This window comes from Microcaecilia unicolor, chromosome 9 (assembly GCF_901765095.1).
Source record: "Microcaecilia unicolor chromosome 9, aMicUni1.1, whole genome shotgun sequence".
Classification (NCBI taxonomy): Eukaryota; Metazoa; Chordata; class Amphibia; order Gymnophiona; family Siphonopidae; genus Microcaecilia; species Microcaecilia unicolor.
In genome coordinates, this window is record NC_044039.1 from 127,053,436 (window position 1) to 127,074,601 (window position 21,166).

Genomic DNA, 21,166 nt, shown 5'->3' on the forward strand with positions numbered 1-21,166 from the left:
GAAGGGACTGGGTGGAAGACAGATGGGGTGAGGGGGACTTGGATGGGCAGAAGGGACTGGGTGGGAGACAGATGGGAGAAGGGGCATGGATCTGGAACTGGGGTCTGAAAAGTGAGCAGGAGGGAGAATGGGGTCATGCCTGGGGCAGGGGTGGATGGGAGAATCAATGGATCTGGAACTAGGGCAGCCGCAGGTGGGAACTGGGAGCCAAAAAGAGGGGGCATTGAGAGAGGGGGATAGATCCTGGATGGAATGGGGAGTGAGAGGGAGGGCAGACCCTGAATGGATGGGAGGGGGAAAGAGAGAGGGCAAATGGTGAATCGAAGGAAGCAGAGAGAAAGGGCAGACAGTGGATAGAAGGGAGTGAAAGAGCAGACAGTGGATGGAAGGGGCAGAGATAGAGGGCAAATGCTGGAGGGAAAGGAGAGAGAGAGGGCAGATGGTGGATGGAAGGGGGAGAGAGAGATGGCAGACTGGGGGCAGATGGTGGATGGAAGGGGCAGAAATAGAGGGCAGATGTGGATGAAAGGGACATTAGATGAGGGCAGACACTGGATGGCAGAGAGAGAGCGAAGACAGATGCTGGATGGAAGGAAGACGGTGAAAAGAAGATGAGGAAAGCAGAAACCAAAGACAACAAACTGTAAATATATATTTTTATTATTTTGCTTTAGGATATAGTATTAGCTGTGTTAATAAATGTTTATAAATAGAACATGTAAATAAGGTAATCTTTTATTGGACTAATTTTAATACATTTGACTTAACTTTCAGAGAACAAAACCCCCTTCCTCAGATCAGGATAGGCTACTGTAACAGCACTATACTGTATTGACCTGAGGAAGGAGATTTGGCCTCTGGAAGCTAAATGTATTAGTCCAATAAAATGGTATTATTTTATTTTCTGTATTTGTTTTATTTCTATTTGTTAATTTGTAAAGTGGTGATTGGTATTTGTTAGTTTTTTCAAATTTACATCTGCTGTCTTTATATTTTGCACAGTACTAGGAGACATTTTCTGTTTCTGTGGTGTTGCATTGTATGCAGAGTCTGGCATCGGGGGTTCAGTTTAATTTTTGTCTAAATAGAAAGTTTATGATTACTTATTCTATAGTGGATTAGGGTGTATCTGTGTTTGTGAGAAAGACATGGCTTTCAGTTGGCATTGACTGTGCAGGATCGACGATCTGTACTATTCTTGTCTGGTTTCATTTTACAATAGGTGAATTGATGTTCTAGTGCTCACTGTAGTGCTTAAGATGCTTTCCTTTTCCTTGTGTGACTCGTAGAAACGACTGCTTATGGTATGGTAAAATTGCTCTATAGGTCGTGAGGTGTTTTGTATTCTCGGTATGCCTAGTACTGGATTGGGGGGGGGGGGGGGGGGTGGTAAAAAAATGACCGGCCCCGGGTGTCAACTACCCTAGCTACGCCACTGCTGCCGACGTCTCCCTTCCCTTGCACTCGTTGGTTCCCTCAGTGTCCCGCCTTCTTCTGACGTCAGAAGAAGGCGGACACTGAGGGAACCAAGAGCGCAAAGGGAAGGGAGACGTCGGCAAGCGCATCCGCTTTCATTGACGCTGCTGCGACCGGAAGTAAAAGATTTAAAGGCCCCAGGGCGCGGAGGGAAGGGCAGAGAGGCATCGATGGGAGGGCAGGGCCCAGGGAGAGGACAAATTGCTGGAAGGGGAGGGGAGAGAGGATTGCTGGCTATGGATGGAGGAGGGAAGGACAGAGAGGGACAAGGATGGACATGGGGGCCCAGGGAGAGGACAAATTGCTGGAAATGGAGGGGAGGGGAGAGAGGAGGATTGCTGGCTATGGATGGAGGAGGGAAGGGCAGAGAGGGACAAGAATGGACATGGATGTGGAGGGCAGGACCCAGGGAGAGAGGAGAATTGCTGGAAATGGATATAGAGCAGAAATGAAGAAGAAAGGAGAAAAGTAAGAAATAAATGGAAAGGAAGCCCTGGAAATGGAATTAAGAGGACAGATAGCAGCAGAATCAGATACTGGACCAGCATGATTGAAAAAAGAAAGTCACCAGACAACAAAGGTAGAAAAAAATTATTTTATTTTCATTTTAGCGTTTGGAATATATCCACTTTGAGAATTTACATCTGCTATCTTATTTTGCAATGTATACCAATTTGTTTCTAAGAATATTGCTGACAATTCCTTTCAGTGTGGCAAGTGGTGAGCGATCATTTTTATGGGGGGGCGTGATCATTTTCACGGGGGGGGGGGGGGGGGGGCGCCAACTGATAGTCTGCAGGGGGGCGCCAGAGACCCTAGGCACGGCCCTGGGGCTCAGCACCCAAGGTAAGGGAGCTATGCACCTGGAAGCAATTTGTGAAGTCCACTGCAGTGCCCCCTAGGGTGCCCGGTTGGTGTCCTGGCATGTGAGGGGGACCAGTGCACTATGAATGCTGGCTCCTCCCACGACCAAATGGCTGAATTTGGTTGTTTCTGAGATGGGCGGTCCTCGGTTCCATTATCGCCGAAAACTGGGGACGACCATCTCTAAGGTCAACCTAAATGTTGAGATTTTGGGCGTCCCCAACCGTATTATCGAAATGAAGATGGACACCCATCTTGTTTCAATAATACGGGTTTCCCTGCCCCTTCGTGGGACGTCCTGCGAGGACGCCCTCAGGAAAACTTGGGCGCCCCATTTGATTATGCCCCTCTTTGGAATTAAAGGGCCTTGTTTACTAAGCTGCGCTGTACGCTTCCCAACTTTTTAGCATTCTCTAAAAATTAGTGTGCACTAACGATAGAGACACCCATTGTATTCCTATGGGTGTCTCTAGCATTAGCGCGTGCTAAAAAGTTGGCACGCCTACAGTGCAGCTTAGTAAACATGGCCTAAAGAGTCAGAAGCAACAATGTAGAAAGCTGGAGAGACTATGGGGCTTCATTTTCAAAGTAGACGAACGTCTCAAAATGGTAAAAAAAAAAAAAAAAAAGGTTCTGCCAATAATGACCAAATTGCAATTTAGGAATGGTAGAATTGGACATCCTACACTGCACTTTATCCAGATAGCAAGGGGGTGTTGTGGGCGTGTTTGGGTGTAGACTAGGGAGGGCCCAAAGTTAGGACATCCAACATCGATAATCGAGGTGAGAAGAAATGTCTAAGTCTAAAAAAGAAAGACAATTTTTTATTTAGACTTGTTTCAATCATGTCCAGGGTACAAAAAAAAAAAGTGCTCTGATTGAGGAGGGATTAACGCATGACCCCTAATGAAATACTCAGTGGTTGCTGTCCTCTTCCTTCTCCCCTGAAAGTGAAACTAGAAAGGAATACCAAGCTCTATCACAGAATCAGGCATTCTGAACACAGCAGAAAGCAGGTCTGAGGAGTAGCTTAGCGGTCAATGTAGTGGACTGTAAACCAGAGCACCTAGGTTCAATTTCTACTTCAGTTCTATTTGTTTTTCCTTTAAATTGTGAACCCTCCAGAAATGGACTGTACCTAAATATTTATGACACCTGCAATCCTGAAGGCTATTGAGGTGGTGTACAGTCAGGTGCAGTAGGTATTTCCCTGATCATGGAGGGGTCAGCATTTAAAATAAAAGAGTTGTTTTAAATGTACTACTTTGTAGCTTCATTGCGTGACCCCTAGTCCTAGTATTTTTGGAAAGAGTAAACAAGCGATTCATGTCTACCCGTTCCACTTCACTCATTATTTCATAGACCTGTATCACATCTCCCCTCAGCCATCATACTTACTAAGCTTTAGTATAAAGGCACCTTAGTTTCTAATCACTAAATCCACTTTAACAAGTTTGAACTTCCATCAGTCTTAGTGACTCATTTGACCTCATCTCGTTAAAAAAAACTTTTTAACATTGCTGCTCCAATTTTATGGAACTCTTTACATAACAATATTAAAAAAGGAACATACTTATCTAAAATTTCAAGTTCTGGTTGTTTGCCAATCACTTTTCTTAATGAAATTTTTGTGCTGCCATAGCTTTGCTATCTGAATGATATTAAGGTGCTCACTTTCAAAGCACTTAGACTTACAAAGTTCCATAGGTTACCTTGTAAGTCTAAGTGCTTTGAAAATACTCCTCCACATAACTTTGTAAGTCTAACGGACCCTTTTCCTAAGGCACATAGGCGCCTACATATGTCCAACATCTGTCAATTTGGAACTACTGCCCGACGTCCGCATGCTCCGGGCGGGTAATTCCATTTTTTATGCACGTCCGATATGCAGGGCAGAAAATATTTTTTCTTTTCTACTGCGTGCCACTAACTGGGTGATATCGGCAGTGTACACGTGCTGACAATTACCGCTTGGTTAACGCAGAAGACCTTATCGCTAAGTCAATGGGTGGCGGTAAGGTCTCAGGCCCAAAATAGGTGTATGCCAATTTTCATTTTGCTGCACACCATTTCCTGCCAAAAAATGGTCTTTTTTTTTTTTTTTGCAGGCGTGCTGAAAAATGGACCTGCGCACATCCATACATGTGTCTACAACAGCGCAGGCCATTTTTTCGGTGCACTTTAATAAAAGGACCCCTAAGTGTTTTAAAAATATGCCTCTAAAGCTACCTTAATTGGTCAATGTATGGACTTCTTCATCCCTTTCAGAATAATGTCTGTGCTCTGTTACAGATTGAAAACGAAACAGTCGCTACTGTTGGGAGCGATAAGAGTGGAGGCACGTTATGATTTTGGACACTATTTATGTTCACTAGCAAGTTTGAAAAATTGGAAGAAAAATTATATCACCATTTGAGCTGAAGTCTATGTGTGCAGCTTATCCCACTTGGACAGCACCCCAAAGCTAAGTACCATTTTTGCATAATATTGGACAAATTACCATCATAAAGCATTGGTAGGAAGGCAGGGTAGTGCTGTGATGGACGTGATGGTGTTATGACTAAACAGCTGCTCCATAGCTCAACTCAAACACCTTTTTCTGAGCACTATTTGGAAAATTTTTTTTAGCATAAATTTTATTATTGCTATAGCCATATCTCTTAGTAGCAAAAAGTGAGTTGCATGGTATTTAGATAGAATGAGGTTATGAAATATAGTAGGTTTCTATCATACAGTGTAGTGACTATAAAATGCCCAGAGCTAATGGTTAGAGCAGTATATAAAAATACCCTAATGTTGTTATTGCTGTAATTTTCCAATTTCCTCTCTGATATCTGCTCGAGTGGTGACATTATTCTTTACAATGTCTCTTGGCAACAGTATTTCCTCCATGATTGCATGGAGGGTAATCTCCACTTGCTTAGGAGCTGCATTTCCTGTGGAGGTGGCGGATTGGGTTTAGAATGTTTAATCATTGGGGCCAATTATAAAATACATCCACCTTGACTGTTTTTGACATTGCACCACTCATCACCTATCCATTGGAGTCTAACATGAAAGACATGGGAGTGATAATTAACCAATACCTGACTTTTGAAACTCAGACTTCTAATGTTGTATTGAAAATTTTCAACACTGTGGAAATTAAAAAGAATAAGGTGTCTCTTTTCAAACAAGATCTTTAGAACCCTAACTCAATCTTTAGTATTATCACAGGTGACTATTGCAATACTATTTACGCAAGTAGTAAAAAAAGAAGTTCTAAGCAGTGACTCAGCCCAAGCTCCACCAGCTGAAGACTTCCCCCTAATGGTAACGAAAACACTACTCTCCATGATACCAGCACGTGCGCATGCTCTGTTTTCAGCACATGCCTGCTGCAGACTGCCAAGGTGGAAAGAAACGTTTTCTCACCAGCTGAGATATTTTTTTGGGGTAGTGGTGGTGGTAGGGGGAGAACACTTGGTGCCCACCCAAATCGCTGTCTGCTACGTCCCTGGTTCTAAGAAAGCTATAAACAGCTCAAAACACAGTGGCATGCCTTGTCTGAAAGGCACCCAGGATTGAGAGAGCCACACCATTGCTCCAGAGGTTACACTGGCTCCCAATAAAGACCAGAGTTGCTTTTAAATTATATGTCTTTATCTTTCAAATATTGCACAGTATGACACCACCATATATGCAGCCATTAGTGGAGCTGCCTTTATGATATTCAGATCCGGGGATTAGAGACTGCCTATTTCTCCACTTCCCTAGTTGAAAGAAAGTAGATTATAAATCATTTCTTACAGCACGATTCACTTATCAGGGCACCAAACTATGGAATTCCCTTCCAAAACAAATCAGATGCGAGAGTAACTACTTAAACTTTCGTAAAATACTTAAAACCTTCCTTTCCAGAAAATATCTCCTAATGGAAAATGATCAATAATGCAATATATCACTGCTACTGAGAAGACAGGTATTATGATTCAACATCTGTTATACAGTGTTATCTTCCCTAACCGTATAAATTAACATACAAGCTCACTGAATGTTATTTCTTGTATTATTTCTCTCATGCATTTGTAAAACCTACCTTTTCATTTAGGGGCACTTTTACTAGGTCACGGGAGGGCTAACGTGTGGGTAGTGCAACCAAATCTGCACTAGCGCATGTGCCTGGTGGTAATTCTGACTTTGGCGTGCTACGAATCCCGCGGTAGAAAAAAAATGTTCTGTTTTCTACTGTTGGAGACGTTCTCAATGGTAATTAGCAGTTGGCACGTGCTGCATGGTTACCACATGGGTAGTGCGTGAGCCCTTACCGCTAGGTAGCAGTAAAGGCTCAGGCCATAAATAGGAATACATTAGTTTTAATTTCAGCCCATGCCCATTCCTGGCCCGTTAAAAAAGCTTGCTTTCCCAGCCAGGGTAAAAAATGGCCCAGCATGTACCAAAAGCACACGCCCATGCTACCACAGGCCACTTTTTGCCACGGCTTAGTAAAAGGACCCCTTAATGTTTTATTTATGTATTGTAAGCCACATTGAACTCAATTGTGTTTGGGGCAATGTGGGATATAAATGTTAAATAACTAAGCTAAAATAAGTAGCTTCTGCGGGTAAAATCTTCTTAGTTTACTGAGAGTTATCTCCAAGTACCCGGATTTAGGGAGAGAAGGCAGAAAAACTCCATTATGAAGGCTGCCATTTCCTTTGGTGCTCCCAAGCACCCCCTCCCCTCCCCCCCATACACCCCACCACCACCACCATATAGGGTTCTTTATTGAAGGGAGAAAGTTAACAACATGGGCTATTGTTAATGTGGGTTATTTTACTTATTATTTTACTTATTTAGCACAGGGTCTCATTGCATAAAATTAGAACCTGTGCTAAAATAAAATAGCCTACATCGATAACTTCCTCCTTGAATATCCCTCTTGTAAAGGTGATGAGAAAGACTTGTTGAATGTCTAGAGCTTTCTCTGTAGCTGCCCCCATTCTGTGAAATAGCTTTCCTTTGGAGCAGCAATCTGAAACCAATGCTTTATGTTTTAGGAACAGCTAAAGGCCTTTCTATTCTCACAGCTTTGATTGTTGGGGGTGGATGGGACTCAGGAGGAGATGTAGTCATTCATGTTAATTTGTTTATGTTTTGACACTATATTGCTTCTTATTGTATTTTATGGTGTCGCAAACTGCTTTGAAAATGGCTGAGCTCCAGGAAGGCGGTCTATAAATATTTGTAAATATATAAGCAAAAATAAAATAGTCAAACCGAATAAGCACCCTATTACTCATTTAATAAACCTGGACAATTATTGCAGAAACAACATCTGGAGTTCAAATTTTAGTTTCTATGCCAGTTTATTGCTTAAATAGATACTGAGAGGGACAATTAAGATTTTAATATCAGTTGCAGTGGGCTTTAAGCTAAATGTGCAGTATGCCAGTGATGAGCAATTTATCCAAAGCCTTTTTCAATGAGGTGAGTTACATACTGATATTTCCCTTCCATAGAGCGATTATAATCTAAGGGGCCCTTTTACAAAGATGCGGTAAGCTCTATGTGCGTGCAGCATGCGCCAAAATGAGACTACCGCCATGCTAGCACGCCCCCTGAAGGTAATTTTGGATTTGGCACATGCCCATACTGTTGGGACAAATTATTTTTATTTCCTACTGTGCGCAGCGTTTCTGGTGTTAATCCGAGGTTGGTGTGCACCGACCGGTCACCGCTTGTGTAGCACATAAGCCCTTACTGCTAGATCAGGGGTTGGCAACTCCGGTCCTCGAAAGCCGCAGGCAGGTCAGGTTTTCAGGATATCCACAATGAATATGCATGAGATAGATTTTACCACAGGCCCTTTTCCCAGCCCATTGAAAAAAAAGCCCTTTTCCCAGACATGGTAAAAACTGGCCCAGCGCACGCCAAAAACATGGGCCAACACTACCGCAGGCAACTTTTGTCACAGCTTAGTAAAAGGACCCCCTAAGGGCATTAAGCCCTTATGCAGTTTTAGTGCTTTAATACGTTTTGTGGTATTTTGTCTATTAGCTTGTGCTAAATGCACATTACCTATTAAAAAATATATATTTTGTAAAGGGGTCATGTCATGGGCGGTGAACAGGCATGGAAATGTTAACCAGTTAGCTTGTTCACATTAGTGCATTCTAACTATCAAACACTGAGTTAATGCGGGAGCACTCAGCCCTTCCTAAATAGAAGGCGGTAAGCGTTCCCGAGTTAATTTTCAGCAAGTCCCATGTGCTATTGGAAAAATTAGCATGAGACTTGCAAAATAAAAAATAAATAAATAAACCTCAAATACTGCCACATTGAATCTAGGCTTAGCGCACATAAAATTCCTATGTTAAGACACACTAAGCCCAGATTCTAAATCTCTTTAGTAAAATGGTACCTAATTCCATAGCCAAGGCAATGGAGGTTTAAATTACTTGCCCACAATCACAAGGAGTAGTCATGGGAACTAAACCTTGGCTTTGTTAGTTTCCATTCTATTGTGCTAACCATTAGGCTATTTTTCTATTCCAAACTACTATCAAACAGGTTTGGATCCAAGCTGTGATCTACAAACATTTAACTTGAAATTACTCAAATAATCAGAGTGTCCTACAATTTGATATTTTTAAACCCAGATTTACTCAGATTGATTTAACATAATAAATATTTAGATTAGCCATTTAGAAATCTAATGTATAAATTCAATCCAAAGAAAAAGAAAGAGAGTGTGTGTGTGTGTGTGAGTATAGAAGGGAAGGGAAGGAGGAGTGTTCTGCCCCCATATTCATGGAGGCAGGATTCATTGTTATGTATATTTAATATGAGTATTATCTATATTCAATTGCATTGTCTATGTAATAGATAGCACTATGTATTCGGACTGTTTTTACTATAGTTTGCAGTTATTCTGTGATTGACTCCTTGTGAGCTTTCCCTATTGGCTGATAGCTCTGAACTAGGACCAGCCTTCTCTCTCTGCCCCTGCCGGCTGTGTGAGAGAACCCTATCTTGCTAGCATGCTTTGTGATCAGCAGCTATTCTAGGGGCTGATCCCTCCATAATTTATTGTAATTTCATCAAGATTTTTCATCATCTCCCCAAGTCATTCCCCTTGTATTCTTCTTTGAGTGTTACAGCTTTTTCTCTCAGCTGAGGTTCTGGCCATCTCCTTGCCTCTGGGTTGGCTAGATACAGACTTTGTGCAGAAGGCTACAATTCTGTCTAAGCAGCTGAACTATAAAAGTTGGATTTTCTTTTATTTATTCTGAGTACTACAATAAAGAAGATTTGATTGAGAATTCAGAGTCTACCAGTAAAGCTTCTACTTGGGGATGGATTAAGCTGGCTAATGTCAGCAGGCTACCACCTTCAGGCCTTCCTGCAGGTATGAACTCAGCTGACCCTAGAAGGGCCCTTCCCTGGATACAGCACTCCCAGAAGCAGACTCCAAAAATATGCTTAAAACCTCTTTATTCCATCAACAAGGCCAAGACATTTCTTCTTCCAGACACAGTCCTGGGTTATAGCACATATCACCCCTTGTTCCTTCCCCCCTCCAGCCACAGTTTCTGGATACAGTTTAAATCATTCACTGCTTCCCCAGCATGGCATGACTTCTGGGCACAGTTTAAATCACTCATTGCTTCCCCAGCATGGCCAGGCTCCTGGACACAGTTCAAGTCACTACCTGTTTCTCCAGCCGGGTCTGACTTCTGGCCACAGCTGAAATCATTCACTGCTTTACAGCACGGCACCTCTCTCCCCCTTGAGTGGAACAGCTGCTTAACTTTTCCTCCAAGCTTTCCCCAGCCTTGAAGAAGGTTTGTTTTGAAGCCTTTCAACTTCTTCCCTTATACCTGAACTACAGCAGCAATCTCCATGGGCTCACTATCCCAGTCATCTTGGGCTTGGATCTCCTCTCCGACCTCTTTCTCCACTTCCCATTCCATGGGCTCCTCTCCCTTTATGGTCCCCAGCTGGTCCTCTCCCTCTTGATTATTCCTCCTCAGCCAATCCCCCTCCTCTCCCTTAGGATCCTGGGACTTGTAGTCCTCTTGCTGCTCCCTTTGCTTGCCCCCAGGGCTTTGCAGGGGTTCTTGGGAACTATAGTCCTCCTCCCTTCTCCGGCTCTTGGAAAACGTATGCCTCTGTGGGGGTGTGGCTTCCCAGCTCCTAGGATCCTGGGACTTATAGTTGGAATCCTGGGTATGAAACCTACCCATCTTGCTCCTTTCCCGGATCCCTTCTTCCCTGACCCTCAGGGGTTCCTCACACTAAGCTACACTAAAATTTGCCTAGAACAGCACATGGAGTTTCTAAAAAAATGTAATAAATAGAAATAAAAAAAAGAAAAGAAAATAAGAAGATACCTTTTTTATTGGACTAACTTAATATATTAATACCATTAAAAAAGGTATCATCTTATTTTCTTTTCTGTGTTTGGTTTTATTTCTATTTATTACCTTTAAAAGTGGACTAACACGGCTACCGCACCACTTTACTCCAGATAAAAAATGTAGAGAGGTGAATGCAAAAGTCCAGGTTGCAACATGGAAAATTTCCATTTTATAAGAGGCTCAGCCAAATGTAGAGCCTCTTGTAAAATAGGTGCACTACTGTATTTATATATCACTCCACCACTAGAGGGAGCAGTAATTTCATAAAGCTGTACATGATAAAAAAAAACCAACAACAACACTTGCAACACCAGCAACACGTTTGTGAAGCTGTCTTATGAAATCACTGCTACCAAGCTCAACATTGCCCCAGTCTCCTCAGCATTGGTCTCCCCCTACCCCCAGTCACATCTGTCAGCCTCCGATGCCCTCCCACTCCCCGCAATTACATTCAGTCCTCCCCCACCTTTTAAATCTTATGAACACATCCAATCCCCATCATAGCCTGAACACATCCAATGTACCCACCCCTCTCAATTACATTCAATTCCTACCAGGCGTCTGTTTCTGAGACAGAAGTCTGTCTGGGAACAATGAACCCCTCCCTGTTGCTCCCTGACAGAGCTCCACCATCCTCTACCATAACCCCAGACTTACTGAAGGACCTGGTAGCGGGGGCAGGGATGATGCCCACTCATTCCTGCTCTGTTGGCCCTGTGTTCCAAAATGGATGTTGTGACCCCTAGTGGTATTGCTGCTAGGGGCAGCCTGCTAATAAGGGCCTTTGTCCATATATTGTAAACAATGACTCTAAGATCTTTATCTTGGGTGGTGATGGGAACTCAGAACCTAGCATTTTATACCTGTAGCTAGGATTATTTTCTTCATGTGCATCACTTTATACTTCTCCACATTAAATTTAGGTCCTGTTTACTAAGCTGCACTAGAGGCGTGTTAGCGTTTTTAGCGCATGCTAAGCATTAGCGTGCGCTAACTGTGTAGATACCCATAATATTCCTATGGGCGTCTACACGGTTAGTGTGTGCTAATCTTTAGCACGTGTTAAAAACACTAGCACCTCTTAGAAAACAGGGCCCTTAGTGGTCCTTTTACTAAGCCACGGTAAAACTTGGCCTGCGGTAGTGTGGGCACATGTTTTGGGCAGTTGCTAGGCCATTTTTACTATAGCTAAGAAAAAGGGCTTTTATTAATGGGCCGGGAAATGGGCGTGCGCTGAAATTAAAACTAATGCTCACCTATTTATGGCCTGAGCCCTTACCACCACCCAGTGACCTAGGGGTAAGGGCTCACACGCTACCTGTGTGGTAACCATGCAGTGTGCGCCAACTGCTGATTACCACCGGGAATGCCCCCCATGGTACAAAATAGAAAACTATTTTCAATAGTGGGATTCAGCATGCGCCAAACTCAGAATTTCTGTCGGGCGCATGCCAATTTGGTGCACGTTACCCACGTTAGCCCTCCCGTGCCTTAGTAATAGGGCCCCTTAATCAGCTGTTTAGACTCCCATTCTCTCAGTCTCACAAAATTCTTCTGCCAATCTTCTGCCGTTCTAGCTACTGTGAATAATTGTGTCATTTGCAAATACACTTTACCAGAGCTGCCAAGGGGTCTTGATTTTTGAGAGAGAGATTTTAGTACAAGCCCCAGCCACACCCATTCTGTATTGGCTCCACCCACTCTGGCTTGGCTCCACCCACTCTACCTTGTGTCAGCTTGAATTTCTTTTGATGTAGGCATAGGAAAAAAAAAGATTTTAAGTGCTCCCAGGTTTCAACCCAATTCATGTTTAATTATGATATACATTATATAAATAAGTAAATAAATAAATAAATAGAAACTCTGAATGTTGAACACCTGATTCTCATAACATGATGTCTGTTTTAGAGGCCGTTTACCTTGAGAAGACAAAAAATCTCTGCACCAATATAACAGTGTTAGGGTGTCCCTTTAACCAGCTCCTCCAAATGATACACTGATTACACTTTCTAACAAATTACTACTCTACCAATGAAAAGTTATTCCCTTATTATACTTCCTCTGAGTACATCTGTATACTGCACAAGCCAGCAATTTTTGAAAATATAAGTGAGGTAAATTAAAAAGAAAAATGCTACCAACAACATAAAAATGACAACCATGGATGCAGCATCTCAGAGGTTACAATTTTGCTTACTTTGTTGAAGGAGAAACAGAGACCAATTGGCTTCAACTTTTCATTCGATCCCTATGGTCTCCCTCCACCATGATGTAGCCTGTGCTCTGTGCAACAACCAGCCAACCACGTCCACGACAAAAAAAAAAAAAAACAAGCGCAGGGCCGCAGCAGCCTTCAGGCATGCGCTGTTGGCCCTCTGCCCCCGCTGACATCAACTTTGAGTTCCAGGGGCAGAGGACTGGCAGAACTGACAGCGCATGCCTGAAGGCAGTGCTGCGGCTCCGTGCATTTGCTTTTTGTTTTGTTGTTCTGCTGCTGCTGCATTGGGAGAAGCAGCAGCAGCGGTGGCGGTGGCCGATGACATCTCAGTGGGAGACTTCACCGCTTTGGCGGGAGGGCGGGAAATGACCCGCCAAATCGGGAGTCTCCCGCTGAATGCAGAAGACTTGGCAGGTCTGCATTACTCATATCTCCAGATCATTTATGAATATTTTAAACAGCACCATTTGGCCATACCACTACTGACCCTTTTCAGTGTGGATCACTGACCATGTAGTCCTACTTTCTGTTTCCATTTTAGCCAGTTTGCAATCCACAAAAGTGCTTTACCTCCTATCTCAAGGCTCGACAAATCCTGGATACCAGGTCACCATGGATCCTAAAATTTAAAACCTGCTGCCCAGAATTTCATGGTACCACTACTGCTGCAACCAAATATGAGTCTCATTAGCTTTAAACTACTCAGCTGAGGATCATCAGGGGCAAATCTCATGAGATTTGAGGCTATAAGACTCTACTGGAGTTTTCTGCACAGCATGGACTAAAGCTAATGAGAGGTCGTGATGAATGTAAGTTATATACAACCTTTCTTTCTTCAGCCATTGCTGGCTGACTGAGTGCCTGGCAGGCAAGGAGGGCGTTTAGGGTGATTGGATGAGGGTATACCTGGGAGATGGAGAGGTGCAGGGTAACTAGCTGTAGGATACCTTTGATGTGGGGGATGCAACATACCTAATTGGATGAACTCCTTATCTTGATGTCTGCCTCCAACTTTAAAAAGAAAATGCGGCTTCACCAGTTAATTGGTAGCACTTATTCATGGGTTTGCAAAATAGCCCCATGACATGTAAAAGTGCCGGTACTTATACATGAAAGTTCTAAAATTGATATTTCTGTGTGGAAGCTGCCCTACTGATTTCACTGTATGGGCTGGATCCTATAAATGGTGTGCAAATTTGCATGCACAAAATTGCATGCTATCTTGAGATGCACAACTAAATTGTCAATCAAGCCAATTAGCACCAATAATTGGGTGTGCATATATATATATATATATATATATATATATATATATATATATATATATATATATATATACACATACATACTAACACAAACACACATATACACTCACAAACATGTCTCCCCCTCTCCCACATAATCATTTAAATGCAGAGGAGTGGACAAGAATTCCATGAGCCATACTATGCATGCTTTCCCCACTTTTTTTTGTTTTATTTTGTTTTACAAAAGAAAAAGAGCCTCCCTGCCTCCCTGTATATCAACAATGGCAGGCATTTTAAATGGTTTCAGTAAATATCAGTAGAAATTAAAGAATGGTATTAAAAAAACAGTCATTTTGTGTTTATCAGGACAGCCAAGTGTATCAAGTCAGAGCATATACTAGCAATCAAACACCATTCTGTTGAAACAAAACAGAAGCACATTACTGGCTTTGGCCCAGTGTTCTAGTCTCATGGGCTATTCTTTAGTTGCTACCAAAGTATGAATGCAGTTTGCAAAATAAATTAGGTCTCCTTTGCCATAGTACATTAACAAAACTCTCATTTGTTAACACAGACAAAATCAATCTTTCTTCTTGATAAGGGACCCTGTCAGTTCCAGTTAAAGAAGGGATCTGCAATATAAGCCAGTGTCACACTGAGCCTATGCCGGAAACATTGATTATTCTGTTCCAGTGGTTCTCAACCATTTTTCAATTGGGACACACATGACGGACAATGCTCACATATGTAACACACTTCATACATGACCCTCATAGACCTTTAGTCTGATGATAGTTCTTATGAATTAAATGTAAACATACCTGCATCCAGAACCCCCCCCCCCAAACAAAAAACAGATGTAGCTCATAACTAGCATATTTTCTCCATAGAAGTTATCATACAAAACAATTATATATTTTCTGATTCTCATGCCATCTAAGTAATAAATTAAGTAATAAATATCTCCCTACTGAATTTATACTGTTTCAATAGCTTTAGGGCTTGCAAGTGGTATATAAATATTACTATTATTATGAGGCACAGTATGAAATAATACAAAACCTGAAAAAATCCTAAACTCAACATACATGTAGCAAACCTATTATATAACAGTAGTGTTAATTCCTATGATTTAAAAAACATGAACCTCACCTATAAATAGGCAGTACTACAATATTACACAGGGCCCAATACACTGACTATTGGGTTTTGTTTTGTTTGTGTGAATGTATAGATTTTAGAGTTATTTGTGATAACTAATGATTATGTTTGTTATTAATGATACCCTTGGTGAAACTACTATCAAACCAAAACCTTAACCCATACATATACGCAGACGATGTAACGATCTACATCCCATTTAAACAAGATTTAAAGGAAATTTCCAATGACATCAACCAAAGCTTACATATCATGCACACATGTGCAGATGCATTCCAGCTGAAACTTAATGCAGAAAAAACCCAATGCCTAATACTCACCTCCCAACATAACACGAACAAATTCACCACCATTAGCACACCAAAATTGAATCTTCCAATTTCGGACACCCTAAAAATTCTTGGAGTCACCATTGATCAACACCTAACATTTGAGAGTCACGTGAAAAACACAATCAAGAAGATGTTCCACTCAATGTGGAAATTAAAAATAGTAAGACCTTTCTTCCCAAGGACTGTCTTCCGCAACCTGGTACAATCAATGGTACTCAGTCATCTAGATTACTGTAATGCACTCTACGCTGGCTGCAAAGAGCAAATAATCAAGAAACGTCAGACAGCTCAGAACACTGCAGCAAGACTCATATTCGGTAGAACAAAATATGAAAGTGCTAAATCCCTGCGAGAAAGCTGCACTGGCTCCCACTCAAAGAACGCATTACGTTCAAAACATGCACCCTAGTTCACAAAATCATTCACGGAGACGCCCCAGCTTACATGTCAGACCTGATAGACTTACCACCCAGGAATGCTAAAAAATCATTCCGCACATTCCTTAATCTTCACTTCCACAACTGTAAAGGTCTAAAATACAAACTAATGCATGCGTCAACCTTTTCCAACCTGAGCACACAATTCTGGAACGCGCTGCCGCGCAACTTAAAAACGATCTATGAACTAACTAACTTCCGCAAACTACTGAAGACCCATCTCTTTAACAAAGCATACCACAAAGATCAACAAATATGAACTCCTTACATATATCCAGAATTGCCCTTACAATATTTGCTTGTTAAACTACTATCATGTTTTATCATTATCATGTTACCCAATATCCTTCTGCTATACTAAATGTATATCTTCTTCTATATTTCCACTATTCATGATGTATTGTAAGCCACATTGAGCCTGCAAAGAGGTGGGAAAAAGTACAATAAATACACAAATAATAAATAAATGTAACTCCACTAGAAGGCTGTTGTTAAATAAATAAATACTAGTAAAACAGAATAAGTGGGACTGCTACATAGTTCTACACAGAAACTACATGCAAACAGAATACCACACCTCCAGCACATACAAAAACACAGACTCTCACCATATACAGAACAAGGGATCACAAATTTGAAATAGAAATCTGAAGACAAAAATTGAACTGGGAAGCCCAAGAAGTCAAACTAGCATATATACCACAACATAGGCGGAAATTAAAACAGAAGTGCATTCCCAACAAAATGCAAAGATATCCATGATGCACATTTCCCAAAACTAACATATTCTACCTAATAAATTTTAAATAAAACACCCTTTTTCTACTTTTGTTGTCTGCACATTTTATTTTTCTAAGCATATTGGTCCCAGTTTCTCTTTTCTGCTTTCTTGTCTATCCTCTGCTCTCTTTCCACTGGCTGCTGCCATTTGTCCATTTTCTACTTTTTTTCCTATCTTCTACCATTCCCTCAATACATCCATCTCTGATATATTTCCTCTTTCTCTCTTTTCTGTCTGCCTTCTCAAATTTCACTGTTACTACACTTCTAACCTCTGTACTCAACATCTCCTCACTCATCTCCCCATGGTCTCTCCCGCATGGTTTCACCATGCCAAGCATCTCCCCTCCCTCTTCCTTCCTACATTCTCATAGCCCAACATTTGTTCTCTTTCTCCACCAACACTTGTAGCCCATCTCTCTGTCCTGCCCACCTTTCTCTCTCCTCAACCCATATGATCAAACATCTCCCTGTCCCCTCTCTCTCTTCTACCCCTATGATTCAGAATTTCCTTGTTCTCCTTCCTTGCTCTTCACTCCTTTGGTCCAGCACTCCCTTGTCCCTTCTGTCCACCCTGTGGCCTAGCAAATCCCTGTCCCCTCTCCCTTTCCCTCCACCCCTTTGGTCAAGCATTTCCTTGTCCCCTCTCCCTTCCCCTCCACCCCTATGGTCCAGTACTCCCTGCCCCCTCTTTTTACTTTCCTCCATATGATCCAGCAATTCCCTGTCACCTCTTCCTTCCTGTTCTCCCTTATGGTGCAGCAACTCTATATTTCCCCTCTCTCCCCTTATGGCTCAGCAGTTCTGTGTCCCTTATCCCTTCTCCCACACCACCACCAAAAAACAGCAGCTTCAATGTTTAGCGGGAAGGCAGCCTGTCAGCAGGAGATGCAGCTTACAGAAATCTCAATGTCCTGCTCCTTCCTGGGTTGGGTAGATGGCAAACCAAGCACCAGAAGTGAAAGCCTATAAAGTCTGATTTACCAGGAAGGAGCACAGCATTGGGCTTGTTAGCCACATCTCCCCCCCCCCCCCCTTCCCCTGCATTACAGCATCTCTCTCATACTCACTCTCTCCCTCTCCCCACTGATATTTCCCCTGCCCCCACAATCTAGAATGCCCCCTCTCCCCAGGCTGTATCTCTACAGTCTGGCATGTCCCCCTCTTCCTATCCCCTAACCCCCACCCTCTATGAACTGTCATGTACCCCTCCCTCCAGCCCCCACCCTCTACAGTCTGACATGCCAGACCATGGAGAGATGGGGGGCATGTCCCTCCTCTCTCCCCTGTTCCTCAGCCAAGGTCTGGCATCTCACCTGTCTCTCATACATCCAGCACCTCTTCCTCTGCCTTCTTCCATCAGTCCAGCACCTCTCTTTTCCCCCACCTCTTTCCGATGAGTCTAGTACCTATCCTTCCCTCCCCCCAACCTCCACCCTCCATGGTTTGATATGCCCCTCTTCTCACATCTCCATCCCGTCATGGTCTGACAAATCCCTCCTCTCTCCCCTATTCCCTCAACCAAGGTCTGGAATCTCTCCTGTCTCCCTCCCTCAATGGGTGATGGTAAGTGCTCCCCCTAGAAATGGTTGCATGGCAAGTGCAAACTTACCACAGGGCCATTTCATTTCTGGTTACAAAGACTAGGGGCAGGCAATGTTAGTGTACATGTTTAACCAGAAATCTAGAGCATATCGATGCTTTAGTCACCTGAATGCTTTTAGAAGGAAATCTTGGACAGCTAAAAAATACACTTGGAAACATGCTTAGTGCCGTTAGACTTTACCAGATATTCAGGTGCAACTTTAGCTCATTACTGTTTTAATTCTAACTTTCATACGAAGGACTTCTTCATCAATAGTAACCTTTTCTCTTGGTGCACCCAGTAGATTCTTCTACATTACATATATGTTGTAATATAATGTAGGAATCATCTATTATTTGTGGTTGAGTTCTTCCCCAGCTGACACTAAGATTTATTCCTTTCTTTCTTTTTTTTTTTTTTGTAAGCCTCTGTGCCAGCAAAATAAAATTGCATGGGATCTGAGTGGTTCTTTGAACACACATTAGCTCATCTTTAAGACCAGCAATTTTGTTCTTTAGCTCACACAGATAGGGCATCATCAAAGCTTCCAGACAGATTTTCAGTATATAGCAGCTCCACAGTAGTAATTCATTTGTGTCTATAACTAATATGATATGTCACTAGAAATCTTTGGGTCCATTTTACCAAACAGTGGTAAAATGTGGCCTTAACGCTTCCTTATGCAGGTCATTCCCATGCACTACCGCAAGGGTAAAATGGTCGACTTCTGTAATTCCCAGTATTAATGGCTACATGCTAATTTTCTCATTAGAGTATGGTCATTAGCGTGGGAGCCCCTACCGCCATGTGCTAACCAAACGCTAATTGGTTAGCACTCGTCATTGTAGCTGTGCTGATTAATGCAGAACACTTCCACCCTCTGCCCAAGACCCTGCCCCCAGTGCTAAAATAAAAATATATTTTTTAGCATGTGGGTAGCGCACGCACATCCAAAATTACCAAGCACCCCGTGGTAAGGCATTTTTTGCTGCAGTAAGCACACGTTAATGTGTCCTGCAGCTTAGTAAAAGGACCCATTTAAGTCCTAGATGAACTCGCTTTGTGGATTTTTAAATGACAGTATTTTACTTTTCTTAAAAAAATGAATCATGAGCCCTGGAATGTATTTGCATATTTAAATTGTTTTTAAAGGGCTATATTAACACTCAGAAATCCCCTTAAACAGGCATTTATGGACAAAACATGATTGTGCCAGATTTAAATTGTTTGGCTAATTGGTGAGTTTTTATAATTCTGGTCAGAAGACTAACAATACAAAAACAAATTATAAAATTTGTAAAAACCTCCTCTTGGAATTGATGATAAATTGAATAGGAACACACCTTTCTTGAAGGCGCTTTTACTCTGTATGATAGCTCCTTAATTTTACAAATACAGGGCCCCTTTGCAAAGAGGCAGTAAGCCCAACGTGGGCTTACCACTCGATAAAAAGGAAGTACCACCAGGCTACTGCAGCAACCTATTGGTACTTCCCATCCTCAACACGCTATCAAAACTGGTGCTACAAAAATATATTTCTTTTTGTAGCGCCGGTGTGTACCCGGTGGTAACCAGGCAGTGCCATGTGCTGCCCGGTTACCGCAGGGATAGTGCGGGAGCCCTTACTGCCACCTCAATGGGTGGCGGTAAGGGCTCCCCCTCTGAAACGGCCATGCAGCAAGTGTTTTACATGCCGCATGGCCATTTCCTGCAGAAAAGCAAGACCTACCTTTTACCTGCTGTGGTAAAAGGGGGCCTTGGCACACATCAAAAACATGCGCCGATGTCATCGCAGGTCCCCTTGGTAAAAGGGACCCACAATTTGCTCAAGGACTCACTCTCCACTAGCAATTTCTTCTGACCAGTGTCTTTTAGATATAGCTTTCAATATCAATCACCAGGACAGTCACACCATATCTGGCAAGCGGTGTGGATGTCCCTATTAAATAAAGCACATGTACACAAGAGAGGTGCCAGGCTCTGCTATTGAATGGAAGAATGTATGGCCACAGTTTTATTTAGAAAAAGAGAAACAACAAAGGACCCCACAAACAGCAGTCAACAAAAAAATGCATTTGGTCAATGTGGAGCTATGCTTATGAGCAACTATTGGTTTTATGTTTGACTAAACTCAAATCCTTGGTAGGATTTGAACAATGCATTGTGCTCTGTGGACTCCTGAGGAAGGCAGTTGTGCCGTAACACAGCCTATGTCGAGTTCTATATACAAACTAACGCTATATGTGAATTTTTAATAAAGAGCTTCTTTTTTTTTTTTTTTTTTTTGCAATATTTGCTCATTTGCCTGGTATTCCCCACTATAATGTGTTGCTGTCCACAGTTTTATTTAATCATACTAACAACAAATCCATCCAAAGTTACATAATTAAACCCCCAACATCAGTTGAGATGTTGTTTAAAAGGAGGGGGGGGGGGAGAAAGTTCATCGGGAAACAACTTTGGAACAGTAGACTTGCTGCAAACAAATAATATTAACCAGAAGCAATGGAACACTTTTTTAGTTGGAGAGATCAAACAATCCAATCTGTGCTCCCACTGTACCTCCAAGCTCTCTAGCTGCGTATAAGTATATACATAAGCACATAAGTATTGCCACACTTGGACAGACCAAAGGTCCATCAAACCCAGTATCCTGTTTCCAAC